The sequence below is a fragment of the Gossypium raimondii genome, chromosome 8, assembly GCF_025698545.1.
Source record: "Gossypium raimondii isolate GPD5lz chromosome 8, ASM2569854v1, whole genome shotgun sequence".
Classification (NCBI taxonomy): Eukaryota; Viridiplantae; Streptophyta; class Magnoliopsida; order Malvales; family Malvaceae; genus Gossypium; species Gossypium raimondii.
Window position 1 is genome coordinate 27,889,525 of NC_068572.1, and position 19,438 is coordinate 27,908,962.

Here is a 19,438-nt window from a genome sequence, read left to right on the forward strand (position 1 = left end):
GAAATGGTATTGAATCAACTTTTATAGTTTGGAAAATTTTATGACTTGAATGTGATGAACTCACCTATTGATACGATTTATGGTAACAAGATAAAATGTTAGTAAATTGTTTTTGTTATTTAAACTTGGATGTTAAGATATGCTATATTGTTTTCAACCTATGAACTTACTAAGCTCAACTGAATCTTACTTTGTTTCTTTTCCTATTTCCTATAGTTATCGTTTTCCAGAACTCGGCGATCGGATCAACTTGAAGATCACACTGTCCAGCCACTGTTTGGTAGACTTTGAAAATGTTTTATTTTGATTATGTGGCATGTAATAAGGGTTGAATTGTATATAATTTTTTTAATAGCAAGTGTTTATATACTATGTTCGCATATTGGCATTATTATAGGGTTGATTATGGTTTGAAGTGATGACTTTGAAGATGATTGATAAGTATGGAAAATGTGATAGATTAACATGAAAATTTGGCATGTTTGGTCATGAAATATGATGTTTAAACATGTATGATTGTGTTGGTGAAGGTGGCTTAAAAGCTTTATGATTGAATTAGATTTTTAAGAATGGTATGTGAATTAGTTTTGGTAATAAATTTGAAAGTTATAGACTTGTCATTTTTTGTCATGTTTGGATGATTGATAGTTGTATCTTGCTTGTGTAATGGGTGTATGTATGGTGACCTACTATTTTGGCATTAATTGAACTGAATTTTGGTGTTGTTTTATGTTTGTGATGCTGCCTTATGGAATATTGGTTAGAGCTAGGAAAATGACATATTTTGTGCATTTTGAATAGGTTTATGAATGGTCAATGGCATGTTTATGGCATAAGTATGTATTTGATGTTTGTGACTTCCATTATAAGACACATTATGACACACACAGGTTAGTACACAATCGTGTATTACACATGGGCATGGGACACGGTCGTGTGCTCTGTGTTGATTGGGAAGCTTTGGGTGAACACGACATCAGTTAGTCACAAAGGCTGGCCACACACCCGTGTGGTATTGTTCATTTGGTCAATAAATTTTGGCACACAGTTTCAATTTGTCACATGGTCCAGAACACGTCCATGTGACTTTTTGTTGGAAATTTTGCATTTAGGTCCAGATGGCTTCAATTTGTTACACGACATGGTGATACAACCATGTGACTCCATCTTTCAAGGCTTCAGCTTGTAACATAGTTTTGGCACACGACCATGTGATCTAGCACTACACAGCCTCAGCTTGTCACACAGCCGTGTGACCCTATTTTATGATTTTTCCCTATTTGTTTCAAATTTTGTAATTTAGTCCATATTTGTACTTGGGTTACCTTAAGAGCTTTCCTAAACTTGATTAAGACTCAAAATTGTCTGTAATTCATGATAAACATGATTCATGACTTGTATTTGATGATTTATTGAATATTGTTGTTATTAAATGTATGTGATTGATCTTGTAAAATGTGCAAGTGTACATAATTGGAACAAGTAATAAAGTGACAAGTAAATGTCGAGTTACCATACCCACAGATCTGTATAAGAAAATATTTATGAAATGCAATTAAAACTAAAATTTTAATTTTGAGGAAGTTATTAAGAACTAAAATTTAACTAAGTAAAATAAAATCAAATAAAATAAAAATTCCAATGCACGATTGCAAAATATTATTTTAATCAAAATGACATAATTGTGTTAGATTAATCACATTTCTTAACTTAACATTATTAAAACAATGTTCATGTTGTTACAAAATAACTCATGAAAACTTGGTAATTTGTTAACTATAGCACATACTGACTTACAAACTTAACTAATCTCTTGAACATATTACTATGCCAATTCAAAAATTAATCAATTTTAATAAGAAAGTAAAAGATTAAGTGAGGTGACAATATATACCTACATTGAAACAGTTTAATCACAATAATCTTGCAAGTTATGCAAGGCTAATGTACCGTTTAATACCGTCGCTAATTTAACCCTCAGCTATCTTAGAAGATTAAACATGCACTGATTAAGTATCGTGTCAATTAATTAAAATTTCAATACGATTAATAATTAATTCATTAGTTACCTTACAATAGTAATGTAAGAATAACTTAATCATGATTTTACTTAATCAAACAATTTACCAAGACCTATATCAACACAAACATAATTTTCATAACTTAAGTGGACGAAATGCAATCAATCTAACACGAATTAAATATAAGTCATGTTAATTAAATTTAAAATAAAAACATAACAAATATTCATAGACATGTTCATAACAACAACAACAAAAGTTAAAGGATAGGAAACTAGAATCAATCCAGTGTTTCTCTGAAATTTGACTAGTTTGCTCCGCTCCTCCTTATTCGCTCATTCTTGTTGAACCGAGACTTCTACAAGCACTTTAATGATGCTACCAATGGTGGTTGAAGGGCTCTTTTCCAAGAGGGAAATTGACAAGGGAATGGAACGGAAAAATGGAAAGCAAAGGAAGGCTTGGAAGAGAGAAAATGATAGAGAAGTGTGGAATTAAAGGTGTGAGAGATGTGTTGAAATGAGTAGCAAATGGGGTATTTATAGGTGAGATTGGCTGCTAAAAATAGCAAAAAAATTAGCAGCTATAGACCCCCTTGCCCGGTCACACATGTGGAAAGTTTGAATGTTCCAAACTTGCTAAATTTAGCTAGGGGTAAATCTACAAAAGCTTGATAACTGGAGGGGTTTGAATGCAATTTCAAGGAAAATTCAAGGGCTGATTTGCAAGTCAAATAATAAGCTAATTCAAGCTGATTGGGTCAGCATGTTGGATAGTTTTGGATTAAAACTTTCGGTTTAGCACAATTGGACCTTTTTTCATAATTTAATTAATAATAATTATTTAACCCAAAATAAATTGGATTAAATTTAAAATTAATTATATTATGTATTAAAACTCATCAATTGGACCGTCTTAGGTTAAGATATTAATTCGCCTCGATGCTTCAAAAATCGCTTCCTGGTTTTGCGCTTTTAATAGTGTCTGTCGAGCCAATTTTCACCCTTTGTGCAAATTTGTTGAAATTAAATCAAAATTTATGAAAATTTATTATAAAATTAATTAAAATTTAATATGTTAATAATTTAAGTACAGTTTAATTATTTGATAATTATATTATATTTTCGACAAGCATTTAAGTTAAAAAGGGCATGAAAAAATATATATATTTTTGTGTTTCTACACCCCCAAACTTAATTCATTGCTTGTCCCGAGTAATGCACAAATTGAAAATAATTTCTTGGAAACATCTTTGAAAAATTGCTTCAGAAAAAATTCTTATCAAAATTATGAATTTAGCATACTTATGCTCAAGAATAAAAATTTTGAGATTTAGGCTACTGAAGTATACATGTCATTCAAATTAATCTGAATAATTATTATGATAGAAAAAATAGACTAAATGTTTTCTCAATAAAGGCATGTTAAACCCCTACCAATTCGACTTTATTCCCTTATTTAAGATTAAGCTTCAATCATTAAGTGTAATTTATGCCTTCATATGTTGGACATAGCAATTTATCTCCACTAATATAGGTAGCACAGAAACTTGAATCAATAGGTCTTTCAATAGGTTGTAACATGGCTAGGCTAGGGGTAGGTAAAAGATAGATAAATTTAGGCTAAAAACCCTAGACACAGCTTGAATCGGACTTTCGGAATAACTCCCTTCAATACACCAACTTATTTTTCTTTCGAGTGCATATGCTCTCTTTTTCTTTTAGACGAGCATTTTATTATATGTACTACAATATTTTGAGCATTTGATACTTCCTTTCAACTCCCCCAAACTTATTTTCGAACAATGTTCTAAATAGTACTGAGAAAAGTGATAGCTAAATATTGCAAAGGTTCAAATAAAATTAGACCATATAGTCTCAAAGTTGGGTTTCAACGGATAAAAATTTATTAAGGTTGGCTTGAAAGGCTCAAATGGTTCAAACAAAATTTTTCCTAAATCATTTTCAACATTCCATGCTTCATAGGATTTTGCCTTAAGAAATTACTAAGTGAATTCTAGAGACTTAAACTTTCATGCATGCCTAGCTTTCTTAAGGAACTAAAAATTTTATGATATGATTTACATACTTTATTAAGAGTACATTTATGTCACAATTCAGCTAACATAAAATTATTGAAATAATAGAACTTTATTCATACTGAAATTTAGCATACTTAACAAAATTTCAAATTCTTTGAACAAAATATAACCTAATCATAATTAAAAGAAAATTTTATTCTAAGAGGAAATAATTTCAATTTTTCGGCCCCCTCTACTTAAGATGAACAATGTCCTCATTGTTAGAAGTGAATAAATACTATACACAAGGTAGGATTCTGGAAAAGAGGAGGTGAGTTAGTTTGACTGCTTACGTACCAAGCTCTCTCTAGATCCAATCCTAGACATGTACATATCTATTGTCACACTTCTAATGTTGCAATTTGTTTGTTTTTCTTTATGATTTCCACCTCTTATTTTATTATGCGAGAAATAAAAATCCTAATAGAACCTAATCCTAAAACATTAAATAACCTAGGAAAGGAAATGAAATAAAGTCAAGATCCCCTCATTCTTATTTATTTGCAGATCCCTCAGAATCTGACTCACCTTTTGCTCTATAATCTTTGTTTTTCCATGAACCGCTCCGTTCCCTCTTCGATATTGGACTCCATGGTTCAAATATAAAATCTGGAAAATCAAGCACAAAAATAAATGGGTTATTGAATATTTTCGTAAGAGCGCTTCTCATTGAGTCATCCAGTATTTTTTAATATCTCTAGTAAGCTTATTGTTTCCACTGCATATGTTGCATTATGTCCATCAACTTTGACAGCTCGTCTCGAAGATCTTGGTGAGGCGATTGAGTTTTGAATGTTGAGGTTGCCATGTCAAGTTTGGTTATTGGTTCCATTGGTTCTACCTTATCAGGGATTTCAGCTAACTGCATTGGTTCGATTTCTATAGGATCTTATTCTTCTTCTTCGAGATCCTCGCACTTTCCAACTTGTTGCTGTAGAATTGAATCTCTAGCTATTCGGTAGAGGTCCCAATTTATGATTGTGCCCTGGCTATAACCTGTCTTCTTTATTTTTGCAAGAATTTTAGCTTTCAAGCACAAAGTTGTTATCATAAAGGGAAAGTAAGCTGGGCCGAAACGTCTAACAGCACAATTTCTCATTTCTATTTGAATGATCTTTGTAATTAAAATCGAGTATAACAAGACCATTCGCTGTAATAAAAATGTAGTCCCATATGAAATAGGCATAAGGCCGAATCAAATGAAATAGAACCATACCTTCGCTATTGGTGTCAAATATTCTCTACGAAAAGTATGAGTTCCATGCTTTGACATCGTCCACTTAGAACCTGAAACTATAAGTTCCTCGAAAATTTCTTCTAATTTTTCAACCTCAATATTTCTAATCAAAGAAGAATATTCATCGTCTTCAAAATCATGTAATTCAAAGGATTCATTAATAGTGTTTGAGCTTATTGATACCTTGATTCCTGGGACAGAAACTTCCGTTAATTCGCTTGAGGTCAAATTCGTATAAAATTCACGAACTAACTCTTCATCTGCACCAGGTCATTTCTCACAATATAGCTCCCAATTAAGAGTTTCAACAATTTTTCGAATGCGCGCCATGAAATCGATATAGTTGCTTTCTTTCAATGTAAAGTATTTTTCAGGGTGCATTTGTTGATTCTTGAAAACGCTATCGTATCTCGCTTTGGCTTCTTTATAGTGAAACTTGTTTTATGATTCTTCAATTTGGACAGAGGCACAAGTTCTTTTGTGAGGCATGATTAACCACCTTTGTATGGGAAAAAAACTTAGAAAATAAATATAAAGCTAAAGAGGTCCGTTTAGGGATGTTTGGAAGGTGTATTGATCGTGTGGTGTCTGCAAGGCAAACATGAGGCGCGACAGTGCTAGCACGCGCAGGCTGGAGCTGGTAGTGGCAATGGCGTGTGCAGAGCAGCTTGGAGCTGGGCGTGCGGGCAGGTGTGATGACAGGAAACAACTGTTGGGTTGGTGCTCGTGTAGGTGAGTTGAGCGAGTGCATGTATGAGTAGCAGGGCTTGGCATGAGCGACAGCAGTAGTGTGCGCAAGCAGCAAGCAATGGCGTCGGGTAGGCTAGCGACGTGCACAAGGAAGCAAGTCGTGAGGTACGCATGAGGGTGGCTGCTAGGTGATGAAGCTGCTAAGGGTGCCGATGGTGGATGTTGGTGTAGTTGGTTAAGGTGATGTGAATGGTGGAGAGAGTTGGTAGAATTTATAGTGAATCGAGACAGGGATTCAATTAGAACTCTTAGAATGATTTAATAATAAAATATTCTAAGTCCTAATTCCATACGAAGTTAATAACAATTAATAATTAACATGATGCATATTAAAATATTATTTGCTATTAATTTATTGAAATAAAACTATTAATTAAAATATGATCAATTATAAACTAATCCTAATTCTATACAAAGTTGATAATAATTAATGTATATTATAATATAATTATATATTAGTTATTATCATCTTATTTATTAAAAATTAAATTAAAAACCTTTATTTTAGTCGCCTTTATAAATATTTTCAAAAAGAGACAGCTAATTTTTAATATTTAAAAAAAGAGCAACCAAATTTGAAAAGAAAATTTTAGTACCTAGACTTAAAAGAAAATTTGAAAATTGAGCTACAATTAAAACTTGGATCAAAATTGACCCTTTTATTTGAAAAACTAAAAAATTATTTTGCCATTTAGGGAATAATTTCTCGGAAGATTTTGCTAAAATCAATTCCCAGGAAAGATTGGAGGGGTCACAAGCGGTCCCGCTGAATTTCCAATTTCCTAGACAATTTTATTTTAACATACTAATCTTGAAAATATACCCTAAATCATTTATTTAAAAGAAAACTAGAGAGATTAAGTATCTGATAAAATGAATGAGACTTTATGCCACTCAATTTTATCTCCTTGGTAATGTTTTAAGCATCGAGCATTAACTCAAAAATTACCTCCCTGGCCTTGAAGTTCGACAGCTCCATATGGAAAAACTTGGTGAATCGTAAACGGACCGGACCAACCTAATTTTAACTTACCTAGAAAGAACCTTAATCTGGAATTAAATAACAAGACTTCCTAACCTGCTTCAAATTCTCGAACTCGAATGTGCTTGTCTTGCCATCTTTTAAGTCTTTCCTTGAATAGTTTGGCATTCTTGTATGAGAACATTCAGAACTTTTTCTTTAGCAAGCTTAAGATCCAAGTTGAGTTGTTAGAGAGCCCAGTAAGCTTTGTGTTCTAACTCCAAGGGCAGATGACAGGCTTTCCCAAAAACCAACCTATAGGGTGACATCCCTAAAGGTGTTGTATGCTGTCCTGTAGGTCTATAAAGCATCGTCCAGTCTTTTAGACCAATCTCATCGATTCAAGCAAACTACCTTCTCGAGTATGCCATTTATCTTTTTGTTTGCCAGTTCATCTTGCCCATTTGTCTGTGGATGGTAAACTGTGGTAACTTTGTGCTTCACTCCATGTTGACGAGTAACCATTTCAACCAATTGTTAACAAAATGGGACCCCTCATCACTAATGATGGCCCTAGGAGTTCCAAACCTTATGAACACATGTTTCTGCAAAACTTCATCACAACCTTGGCATTGTTTGTCGGTTATGCCTCGACCTCAACCCACTTAGACACGTAGTCTACTGCTACCAATATGCACTTGTGACCAAAAGACGAAGGGAAAGGACCGAAAAAGTCAATACCCCAAACATCGAATAATTCTACATCAATGATATTTGTCCAGGGCATCTCATTTCTGTTGGTGATGTTTCCAACACTCTGGCATCGATCACAACTCTTTATGTTGGCATATGCGTCTTTAAATAGTGCTGGCCAAAAGAATTCGGCTTGCAATACTTTAACTGCAGTACGTGTACCTCCAAAGTGTTCCCCACTCAGAGTTATGTGGCAATGATATAAAATCTTAGGAACTTCATCTTCTGCCACGCATCTCCTGATCATTTGATCTGCATACTTTTTGAACAAGTATGGTTCTTCCCAAAAATAGTACTTCACATCGTGAATCAACTTTTTCTTTTGATGATATGTCTTATCAATTGACATCAAACTACAAGCTAAATAGTTAGCAAAATTAGCAAACCAAGAGGTATTATGGATATGATTTACCTTAAGTGTGTGCTCATCTAGGAATATCTCCTAAATGGGTATAAGTGGAGTAGTCCCTTATTGCGGCTCCAATCTAGACAAGTGGTCTCCTAAATTGGTTTAGCAATTTTGGAGAAGTCCTTGATAAATCTCCGATAGAAATCGACATGGCCCAAAAAGCTCCTAACACCCTTTACAGATGTTGGAGGAGGGAGTTTCTCAATAACATCTATCTTTACTTTACCTACCTCGATCCTATGTCTCTTTATCTGATGCCCTAGAAAAATACCTTCTCATACCATGAAATGACACTTTTCCCAGTTAAGTACGAGGTTTGTTTCTTCATATTGCCTTAGTACCTTAGCTAGATTGGCTAAGTAATCATCATACGTGTCTTCAAACACTGAAAAATAATCTCTAAACATTTCCAAATACTTCTCAACCATGTCAGTAAAAATAGACATCATACATCTTTAAAATGTAGCAGGTGTATTACATAAACCAAATGGCAGGCATCTAAATGCAAATGTACCATACGGGCACGTGAATGTTGTTTTGTGTTGATCCTCCAGTGCTAGTGTAATCTGATTATACCCTGAGTATCCATCGAGAAAATAGTAATAGTCTCGCCCCACAAGTCTATCCAGCATTTGATCCAAGATCGGCAAAAGAAAGTGATCTTTCCTAGTTACCTTGTTCAACTTCCGGTAATTGATGCAAATTCTCCATCCCGTAACCGTTCTAGTTGGTATCAACTCATTGTTTTCATTCTCTACGACCATGATACCTCCTTTCTTCAGCATACACTGGACCGGACTTACCATCGAACTATCTGAGATGGGATAAATTATACCCGCATCTAACCACTTAATGATTTCTTTCTTTACCACGTCCATGATAGGGTTCAGTCTTCGTTGTCCATCAATTGTCCATTTCTCGTCGTATTCCAAGACGATCTTGTGTATGCATACAGATGGACTAATGCCATGAATATCGGCTATGGTCCATCTGATAGCCTTCTTGAATTGTTTCAACACTACTATGAGTTTCTCTTCTTGCTCTTTGGTCAATTCTACTGAAACAATCACAAGCAAAGTAGAAGCGTTACCTAAATAAAAATATTTTAAATGTGAAGAAAGTAGCTTGAGTTCTAATTTAGGTGGCTCCTCAAGTGATGCTTTTGGTTGGGCATAATCCCTACTTCCTAACTCCAAGGAATTAAAGTGGGATTGTGGATTAAATCCCTTTTGATTAGCTTCTAGCAAAGCTAAGTATTCCTCCTCCTTTTCATCACTTGGAGGGTCTGACATCAAAATTTTCTCCAATGGGTCCTCAAAAAATTTGAGTTCATTTTCCATGACTAATTCCTCTAACTCAAATACTACAAAACAATCATCAACTGTGTCAGGAAATTGCATAAACTTAAAAACATTAAACGCTACCTGATCGTCCTGAACAAGTATAGTAAACTCGCCCTTTTGCACATCAATAAGGGTCCTTCCAATTGCTAGGAAAGGCCTTCCTAGGATGATTGACACCTCTTTATCTACTTCAAAGTCTAGAATAACAAAGTCAGTAGGGAAAATAAATGTATCTACACATACCAATACATCATCGATTTTTCCTTTTGGATGTGCTAAAGATCGATATGCTAATTGAAGTGTAACTGTAGTAGGTCTAACTTCACCTATCCCCAACTTTCTGAATATGGATATGGGCATCAAGTTGATTCTCACACCTAAATCGCATAGTGCCTTCTATAATAAGTTGATCTAATGTTGCAAGGTATGGTAAAACATCCAGAATCCTTCAACTTTAGGGGCAGTTTGTCTTGAAGATATGCACTGCATTCTTTCGTCAAGGCTACCGTATCAGATTCTCCAAGTCTTCCTTTCTTAGGCAAGATATTCTTCATGAATTTGACGTAGTTTGGCATCTGCTTAAGTACTTCTACCAACAGAATGTTGATATGAAGTTGCTTGAGTACGTCTAAGAACTTCTTGAACTGGACTTCCCGCTTCTTCTTCTAAAGTCTTTGAGGGATTGGTTGATTCGTCTTTTGTGACAATTTTGCATCTAATGAAATTATTAGTTTATCAGAATTGACCAGTTCAGAAATTACCTTATCAGGTTTTGCATATTCTAGTTCTGGTGAAGCTGGAATTTCAACACTTGGTTGAACTTCCACTAAATCTTAAGCATCAGTTGGCTCTTCTTGAACTTCGACAACATTGGGCTTTAATGTCTTTCTACTCCTCAATGTCAATGCTTGACAATGCTCTTTCCACAGATTTCTTAGATTCTCTGTATCACTAGGCAAAGCACCTTGTGATCGATTCCTAAGTTCAGTTGCAAGTTGGCCCATTTGGTTCTCTAAGTTTTTCAGTGTGGTTTCTTGGCTTTGGATTAAGGCATCATTTTTGGCTATGTATGCCTTCAACAAGTTTCCTAGGCCATTAGAAGATTCATCTTGAGATTTATTCTGAACTTGTTGGGTAAAAATAGGTGGCTGGGTCGGTCTAGGTTGGGCATAAGTGTTACTAGGTCTAGCCCCTTAGTTACTCCAAGAGAAATTAGGGTAGTTTAGCCAAGATAGGTTATAGAAATTGTATTGTGGTCCTTGCCTTCCTCAGTTTTAGTTTCGGTTACCCATGTAATACACGGATTCTGGGTTTGATGGACATTCTTCGAACGAATGCCCTTTCCCACAATAAACACAGGCTACATTTTCAAATTGATTCGGTGGCTGAGCTGCAAAATTATTAAACCTATTAGTGGTAAAATTTTTAAGCATCAATGAAATTGAGGGTACTTGAGATGCAAGTGAAGTGAGAGTGTCCGCTTCATGTACTCCAACAACTCGTCTTCTTGACGCTGCTTAATTGGTTGGCCATTGATAATTGTTGCTGGCAATCCTCTCAATGATTTCATAAGCCTCGTTATAAGACTTAGAAAGGAGAGCACAAGTGTCCACTACCATTCTCGTGTGAGCATTGAGACCATTATAGCATGTCTCAAGTTGAATGCAATATGGGATTCCATGATGAAGGCACTTCCGTAATAAATCTTTGTACCTTTCTTATGCCTCATACAAGGACTCATCATCCATTTGTTGGAAAGTAGTGATCTTGTCCCTCAACTTAGCATTCTTGCTAGGCAAGAAATACTTTAGCATTCTTGCTAGGCAAGAAATACTTTATGAGGAATCTTTCTGCTAACTCTTGCCATGTGGTAATGGAATGTGGTGGCAATGAGTTCAACCAGGCTCGACCTCTGTCCCTCAGTGAATATGGGAACAACTTTAATTGTAGTGCATCTTCAGGTACTCTGGCTAACTTAAAAGAATCACTCACCTCCATAAACAGTCTAAAGTGAAGGTGAGGATCTTTGGTAGGCATTCCATTAAATTGACCCACTGTCTGAAGCATCTGGAACATGACTGGCTTCAGCTCAAATTGTTGTGCCTCAATTTTGGGTCTCTTAATACCCAGATTAAGATCATGAAACACTAGCACGGCATAATTTCTTATATTTCTATCCCTATCATCAGTAATAAGGATAGGATTTTGAGCAGGGTTGGCTCTGTTTCCTTGATTTGGATTTTCGAAGTTCATCTCTTCGGTCATTTTCTGACTTGCTTGTCTTCTTCGTTGTCAAAAAGTTCTTTCAATTTCAGGGTCTATGGGGAGTAAATCGATAATTCGATCAATACTTATAAACACCTGAAACAACACAGAAAAAATTAACTAAGTTAAAATTGAACAGAAAAATAAACTAAAATGTAAAATTAATAAATTCACAAATAATGACTTTTAAAACAGTCCCCGGTAACGGCGTCAAAAACTTGGATCTATGGAAATGTGTAAATGTACACAATCGCAACAAGTAATAAAGTGACAAGTAAATGTCGACTTATCGTACCCACAGGGACTGTATAAGAAAATATTTATGAAATGCAATTAAAAACACTTTGGTGATTAAAAATATTTTAATTTTGAGGAAATGACTAAGAACTAAAATTTAACTAAGTAAAATAAAATCAAATAAAAATAAAAGTTCCAATGCATGGTTTTGAAAGATGATTTTAATTAATATGACATAATTGTGTTAGATTAATCACATTTCTTAACTTAATATTATTAAAACAATTTTCATGTTGTTACAAAATAATTCACGGTAACTTGGTACTTTGTTAACTATAGCATATACGAGACTTACAAAATTAACTAATCCCTTGAACATATTACTATGCCAATTCAAACAATTAATCAATTTTAATAAGCAAGTAAAAGATTAAGTGAGGTAACAATATATACCTACATTGAAACAATTTAATCAAAATAATCTTGCAAGTTATGCAAGACTAATGTACCGTTTAATCTGTCGCTAATTTAATCCTCACTACCTTAGAAGATTAAACATGCAATCGATTCAAGATCATGTCAATTAATTAAAATTTCAATATGATTAATAATTAATTCATTATTTACCTTACAATAGTAATGCAAGAATAACTTAATCATGGTTTTACTTAATCAAACAATTTACCAAGACCTATATCAACACTAACATAATTTTAATAACTTAAGTGGACGAAATGAAATCAACCTAACACGAATTAAATTTAAGCCGTGTTAATTAAATTTAAAATAACAACATAACAAATATTCATAGACATGTTCATAAAAACAACAATAAAATTTAAAGGATAGGAAACTAGAATCAAATCCAGTGTTTCTCCGAAGTCTGACTAGTTTGCTCTGCTCCTCCTTCTTCGCTCGTTCTTGTTGAACCGAGGCTTCTGCAAGCACTTTAATGATGTTACCAATGATGGTTGATCCAAGTGGGAAATCGGTAAGGGAATCGATGGGAAAAATCAAAAGCAAAGGAAGGTTTGGAAGAGAGAAAATAAAAGAGATGTGTGGAATGAAAGGTGTGAGAGACGTGTTGAAATAAGTGGAAAATGGGGGCATTTATGGGCGGGATTGTCTGCTAAAAATAGAAAAAAATCAGCAGCCATAAACCCCCTTGGCCGGCCACACATGTGGCAAGTTTGAATGTTTGAAACTTGCTAAATTTAGTTAGGGGCAAATCTACAAAAGCTTCATAACTGGAGGGGTTTGAATGCAATTTCACGAAAAATTCAAGGGCTGATTTGCAAGTTAAATGATAAGCTAATTCAAGCTGATTGGTTTAGCATGTTGAGCAGTTTTGGGCAGCCCATGTGCTCGGTTTAGCACAATTGGACCTCTTTTCAAAATTTAATTTATAATAATTATTTAACCCAAAATAAATTAGATTAAAATTAAAATTAATTATATTATGTATTAATACTCATCAATTGGACCTTCTTAGGTTGAGAAATTAACTCGCCTCGATGCTTTAAAATTCACTTCCTAGTTTTGCGCTTCTAATAGTGTCTGTCAAGCCAATTTTCACCCTTTGTGCAAATTTGTCGAAATTAAATAAAATTTCATGAAAATTTATTATAAAATTAATTAAAATTAAATATTTTAATAATTTAAGTAAAATTTAATTATTTTATAATTATATTATATTTTTCGATAAGAATTACACCGAAACTGCATGAATTTGGGTTAAAAAGGGCATGAAAAAGTATATATATTTTTGTGTTTCCAGCGATCGAACTAGGTAAAGAGTCTTAATAATTAAATATAAAATATCCTAAAATAATAAAGAAAAACCCTTATTTATTTAGTAGCATCCTCGCTTTTTGGTATTGTTTCCACTTCTTCATGACCATCTTTGTGCCTTGTTGCTCTTTCCGGAATGGTGAAATCATTACGCCTAGTATTCAAATTTGGAGCCCAATGATCGAAGATAAATTTTGGGAATTCAGGCACAAAGTCAAATCGGTTACCGTAACGCGTGGTTTGTGCAAGTGTACACAGTCGCTTCAAGTAATAAGTAAGTAAAAGAGTTATCGTCTCTACAGGGGCTGTATATGTTAATCAATCGATTGTAAAATTAATACTAGCAATTTGGTAAGAAAACACAATATTTTTGAAGTGATTGATTGTTAAATTAAATTAAATAAACTAAATGCAAAGTGATCCCTAATGTAAATTAATCTAAATGCAATGTATGCAATAGAATGAGATGGGTTCAGCAGCAAATTCACAAACTTCAACAATCAATAACATAAATAGGATAGAACAATCACATCATTCAACTTAATTCATTTTCATCATGCTTAATAATGTTCCAGAAAATATTCCATGGCAACTCGAACTTTCATCAGCTTGAAACCAATTTAATGTCCTTTCGGAATCTTTTACTTGGAAAAACATGCATACTACCATGATCATATTTAACTAAGGTTTTCTTAGTATTTGAAATGTCATGCTTGCAATGCATGTTTGTGACATATGGAGTATAGATAGGGTTACATAGACGGGGTGGATGGAGTTAGGAAAATTGGAGTAATGGAAGATTGGGCAGATTTTTATGGGATCCAAAGGAGTTAGGCAGCATCGTGGAATGGTTATCTACTGCCTCTATAGGACGACACTGTGACGACGGTCTATTGACTCTATAGAGCGACACTGTGATGACGGTTATCGACTGGTCCTTCAGGGTGACATCATGTAAATGGTATATAGGTCATTCGGGGTAACACCATGTAAACTGTATATAAGTCCTTTGGAGCGACACGTTGTAAACAATATACAGTTCCTATAGGATAGTATCTCGAAAGGGGTTTATTGATTCTTCAGAATCAAAAGTCCATGGATGGCCATGGACCCAATGGATAGGTACACATTAAGGCCAAGTGGAAGTCCGCTAGAATGGTAAACAAGGAAAACCCACCAGGGCACAAAAATGGAAATTACTATATAACTCGTATGGCGAGTAGTATGAAAGGATGATCGTGGTGCATCTATGAATGCAAGTAAACATGATAATAAGAGAATCCACCAAAAGGTCAAATTTATACTAAATACAATCAACCTATATACATACTCCTAACCAATCACTTGTATTTCTACAAGCTCAAGCACACATTTGACAGTAAAAATTAAAAAGAATCCTATGTTACTCCCCCCACACGTTAGATAGCATATTGTCCCTAATGTGCAACCTTGAAAGGATAGGGAAAGAAGTTACATAATTGATCATGACATTCCTATAGACTAATGGTGGGTGCTCCCTTCCCTTTTTCGTTGAAAGCTCAAATTTTTCGTGCTTCTTTCATATGGGGTTCCTACATAGAAAACTTGAAACAAAAAATAAAACAAATAAACACCTACTGTTAATCCTACTTTTAAAATGAAAAAACATGAAAATTATCCAAAAATTAATACAATTCTTAAAAAACTTAAAATTTCAATTCAATCTTCATCCTCCTCCTAAAGTCCATCTCATTACCTTCTTATTCTTCTTCCTCGTTCTCACTATCTTCCTGTTCCTCACTCTCTTGCTCCTCTTCTTCATGCTTAGAATGCATTGAACCAGACAGATCCAATGAATAATTTGGTACTCTAATATTATTTTTTCGTACAAAGTCATGGAAAATCGAGCCCATCTCTTGTATCCATTTTATCATCCAATCTAGTTTTATATTGTTGCTTTCACCAATTTCTTGTCAAGTTGTCGATTTTGCTTTCCTTTTAGATGAAGCCAGAGTATCTGTCTTCTCTTTTTGGCATTTTTTCTAATACTTTATTTGTTTTGTACGAAGCTCCGTGTACTGTATGTAGAGTGTACCTCCTATAATACTTTTGGACGGCTTCATAGATTTCTCGGTAGTCGTAATTTGTACATCAACTCTCTTACACAATGTTGTTACTAAGTGGGGAAAGAAAACCCAAACTTTTTAGTCGCTAATGCGCTGTTTCATGTGATGGTATATCCATGTCCTGATGCATACTTGTTTTCTCTACAAAACTGCTCAAAAAGTATTGACATTAGAGACATTTACTGTCGGAGTGATTCAGGTGCATAAAAATTGGATCCACATTTTGGCCACTGAGAACATGATTGCCTGAGTAAAGGACGTGGGTACTTCATAATCGGGGAGACATTTCCATTCACCCCTACCCTTTGTTACGTAATTTATAATGTTATCCATATTTATGTCACTAAAATATTTTAAACCAATTTCTTCTACAAAATCATTTTCATAATATGAAGTGTTATAAAAATCACAGTTAACTCGAGGGGTGACTTGTTATCCTTCCCCTGTACTGAAATTGTTTCCCATGTGGCACCATCTGGTCTCTTAGACTCTTGGTACTTTAAAGATGCCTAAAATTCTTAAACTATTGGACCATAGCAGAGTCTTTGGGGATAGCACAAAGACGTTCCCATCTATGATATCGAGCCAAAAGCCTAATCTCCTGACATAAAACCATTAACGTTTCAAACCCTCATTCTTGAATAAATGTTTTTCCTTGAAAATCTAAGAAAAAAATTTTGACGTTCGAGTTTGGAAAATTAGAGGGGATTGTACTTGTCGATAGTTCAAGTTCATTTGTATTCGTAGATTTTCTTAGAGGCATATTTGATATGTTTAAATCTAGAATAGTAACAAACTTCAAACAATAATCAATGAAATAGTAAAACAAGATAGGAACCCTTAACCTCGGTTTCTTTTACTTTTAATTCTTTGTGGAGATTGTGTTGATGTAACTCTTTTACGTTTCACTTCTGTTCCTGCACCACTTGGAATATATAAAGAAAAAAAGAGATTGCAAGAATAGGAATTTGAGTAGAAAAAGGGTTTTAGAGTTTAAGAAATTTGAGAGGTTTTGAAAGGGTTTAGATGTTGTTAAGGGTTTAAAACTAAGTAGGAATGAATTTAGGTTAAAATTTTTTATGTTTTTAAGCTTGAAATCAGGTTAAAAAAGTTAAAATTAGTAGGTTGTGTAATGGGTCGGGTCGACCTTGCAAAATATTGTAGCGATGTCGTGACATAGAGGTTCTGTGTCGCAACACCCATATCGATTTCACGACATGAGGGTTCGATGTCGCGACACACCTTGAAATTTTTTACTCTGTGAGTATATTGGATGTTGTGTTGTGACACATAGGTGTTGTGTCACAACTTCGAGACAGATTTCTCGATTTCTTGAGTCTGTGGGTGGTGTCTCAACAAAGAGATTTTGTGTTGCAACATCGACTATGTTTCAACCCCTTTTCTCATTTTTTAAAGTGTTCGGTAAAAAAGTTTGATCATTTTAAGCAAAAATGAATTTTATGCTACTTGTTAACATAATATACACTAATATAACAAAATTTTTAGTTCAGTTTAAAGAGGTTAGGTTTTCCTACTAGATTCATCTGTTAGCTCTGTTACAGCACATATAAATGCTTTGCCTGTTTCATTTCTATCAATGTTCATCCAGCATCCATCGTGCCACTCCACCTTTCTTCGTTTCTCTCGCTCTTTGAATTTGCTCTTTCGGCCTGCACTAATCACAAAAAACACCCTTTCTAGCTCAAGGTAATTAGGGATTCTTATAGATATCTCAAAACATTGCTTCCCTAATTTTTCCCTGTTCACCTTATTCTATTGGTGACCACATTTGAAAATTTTGGTCTCACCATTTATCTCATCGTTAATCCATTCTTTCCTAGGTTAATAGTGGATCTCGATGTTGCTAAAAATGGTCTACCCAGCAAAATGGGTATTTCACTATCTTCTTTAAAATCTAAAATTACAAACTCGACCGGGATGATAAAATTTCGTACCTTAACAAAACACATCTTAGAGTACCCCTTTCGATTGTACTGAAGACATGTCAACTAATTCTAGTGTAATTTGTGTATTCTTAAGCTCCCCTAACCCAAGTTTTTTGTATATAAACAAATGAGTCAAATTAATACTGGCTTCTAAATCACATAAAGTCTTAGGGTGGGTTTGGATGGGCGATTGGGTGCGGTGCGGTGCGATGCGTTTAGTTTACTTTTTATCTCATGCTACAGTATCTAATCTCACCACCACCGCTATTTTTACACTAACTGCAGGTAAACGCACCGCCCATCCAAACTCACCCTTAATAAAATGAATGTCCCCTATCTCAATTTGTATTGTAAAACTCCTAGGGTCTTTTACTTTTAAGGCATCTGTTTGGATATAATTGCACTACAAGTGGCACTTAAGTTGACTTGCTCTCCAATTTTTATTTTTCCTACGCCTAGACATAATTTTTTTTAAATACTTGGCATATTTAGGAACTTTTTCAATTAAATCAATTAGGGGAAAGTTAATGTTCATATAGTTAAATAAGTTTAATAAACTTACAAATTTTGCCTCATCCCATCTTTGTTTTTCTTCTAACCATGAAGGGGATGGTACCCTTGTTAGTGTAGATTCCTTGATTGGCTCTTCCTTCGGCTTGGCTACTTCCTCTGGTCCTGGTTCATTCTCAACTTGTTGGTGGTCCTTTTGAAGATCTTCGGTATCCTATTTGATCTCCTCTTGAGGTAAGTTGTCTAGGCTACTCAGTACTTTTCCCGAGTAGAGCGCAATGGCTTTTACATTCTCTTTCCCTTCCCTGCGAGGATTATTCTCGGTGTTGCTTGGAATGTCGGTGCCAATTTGCCTTTTGATGTCTCCCATCATACTCATTAATTGGCTTATCTGATCTTCTGGTTTAGTCAATGTTTAGTGTTGGTGCACTCAAACTGCACATGTTTTAATTCAATCCTCATTGACTGCATTTCCCCCTCGATTCGATCCAGACGTTGACCACATATAGCATGGTCATTCGAGTTGGCCCTTTCTTGAGATTTCTGTAAATAAGGAGATTGGTATGTATTATTTTTAGTAGAATTAGAGATAGTACTTCCTCCCTGGTTTTTGCCCTATCTCAAGTTTGGGTGATCTCTCCAGCCAAGATTATACGTATTCAAATAAGGGTTTCCACCCCTAATCCCGATGTATTTCATGTCCTCAGTTGGATTATTAAGATAATGGAAGAGAGGTTTGTCTACTCCGAATGTTTACGACGCATTAGATGAGGACTCTATATGGTTAAGTCTATCCAAAATTTGTTGATATATGTCATCTTCTTGAAAAAATTTTATCATAGATGGTCTCTAGTAATATGTATATCGTTTGGTTGGCCACTGATAGGAATTCATTATCATATTTTCAATTAGGTCATATGCATCCTCGTATGTTCTATTCATCAAGGCTCCTCCTACAACGATATCTAGTCCTGAACGTGCGTGTGCATCCAACTCGTTATAAAACATCAATAGTTTTAGCCACTCGGGT

The 19,438-nt window shown here is 34.6% G+C and overlaps 1 non-coding gene across 1 annotated transcript; it reads left to right on the forward strand.

The window, feature by feature from the left end:
- The first annotated feature begins 11,228 nt into the window (after nt 1-11,228).
- LOC128032152 (small nucleolar RNA R71) lies at nt 11,229-11,335 on the forward strand. Its single transcript, XR_008188281.1, has one exon. It is a non-coding gene; the product is annotated as a small nucleolar RNA R71 (small nucleolar RNA).
- The last annotated feature ends 8,103 nt before the right edge of the window (nt 11,336-19,438 follow it).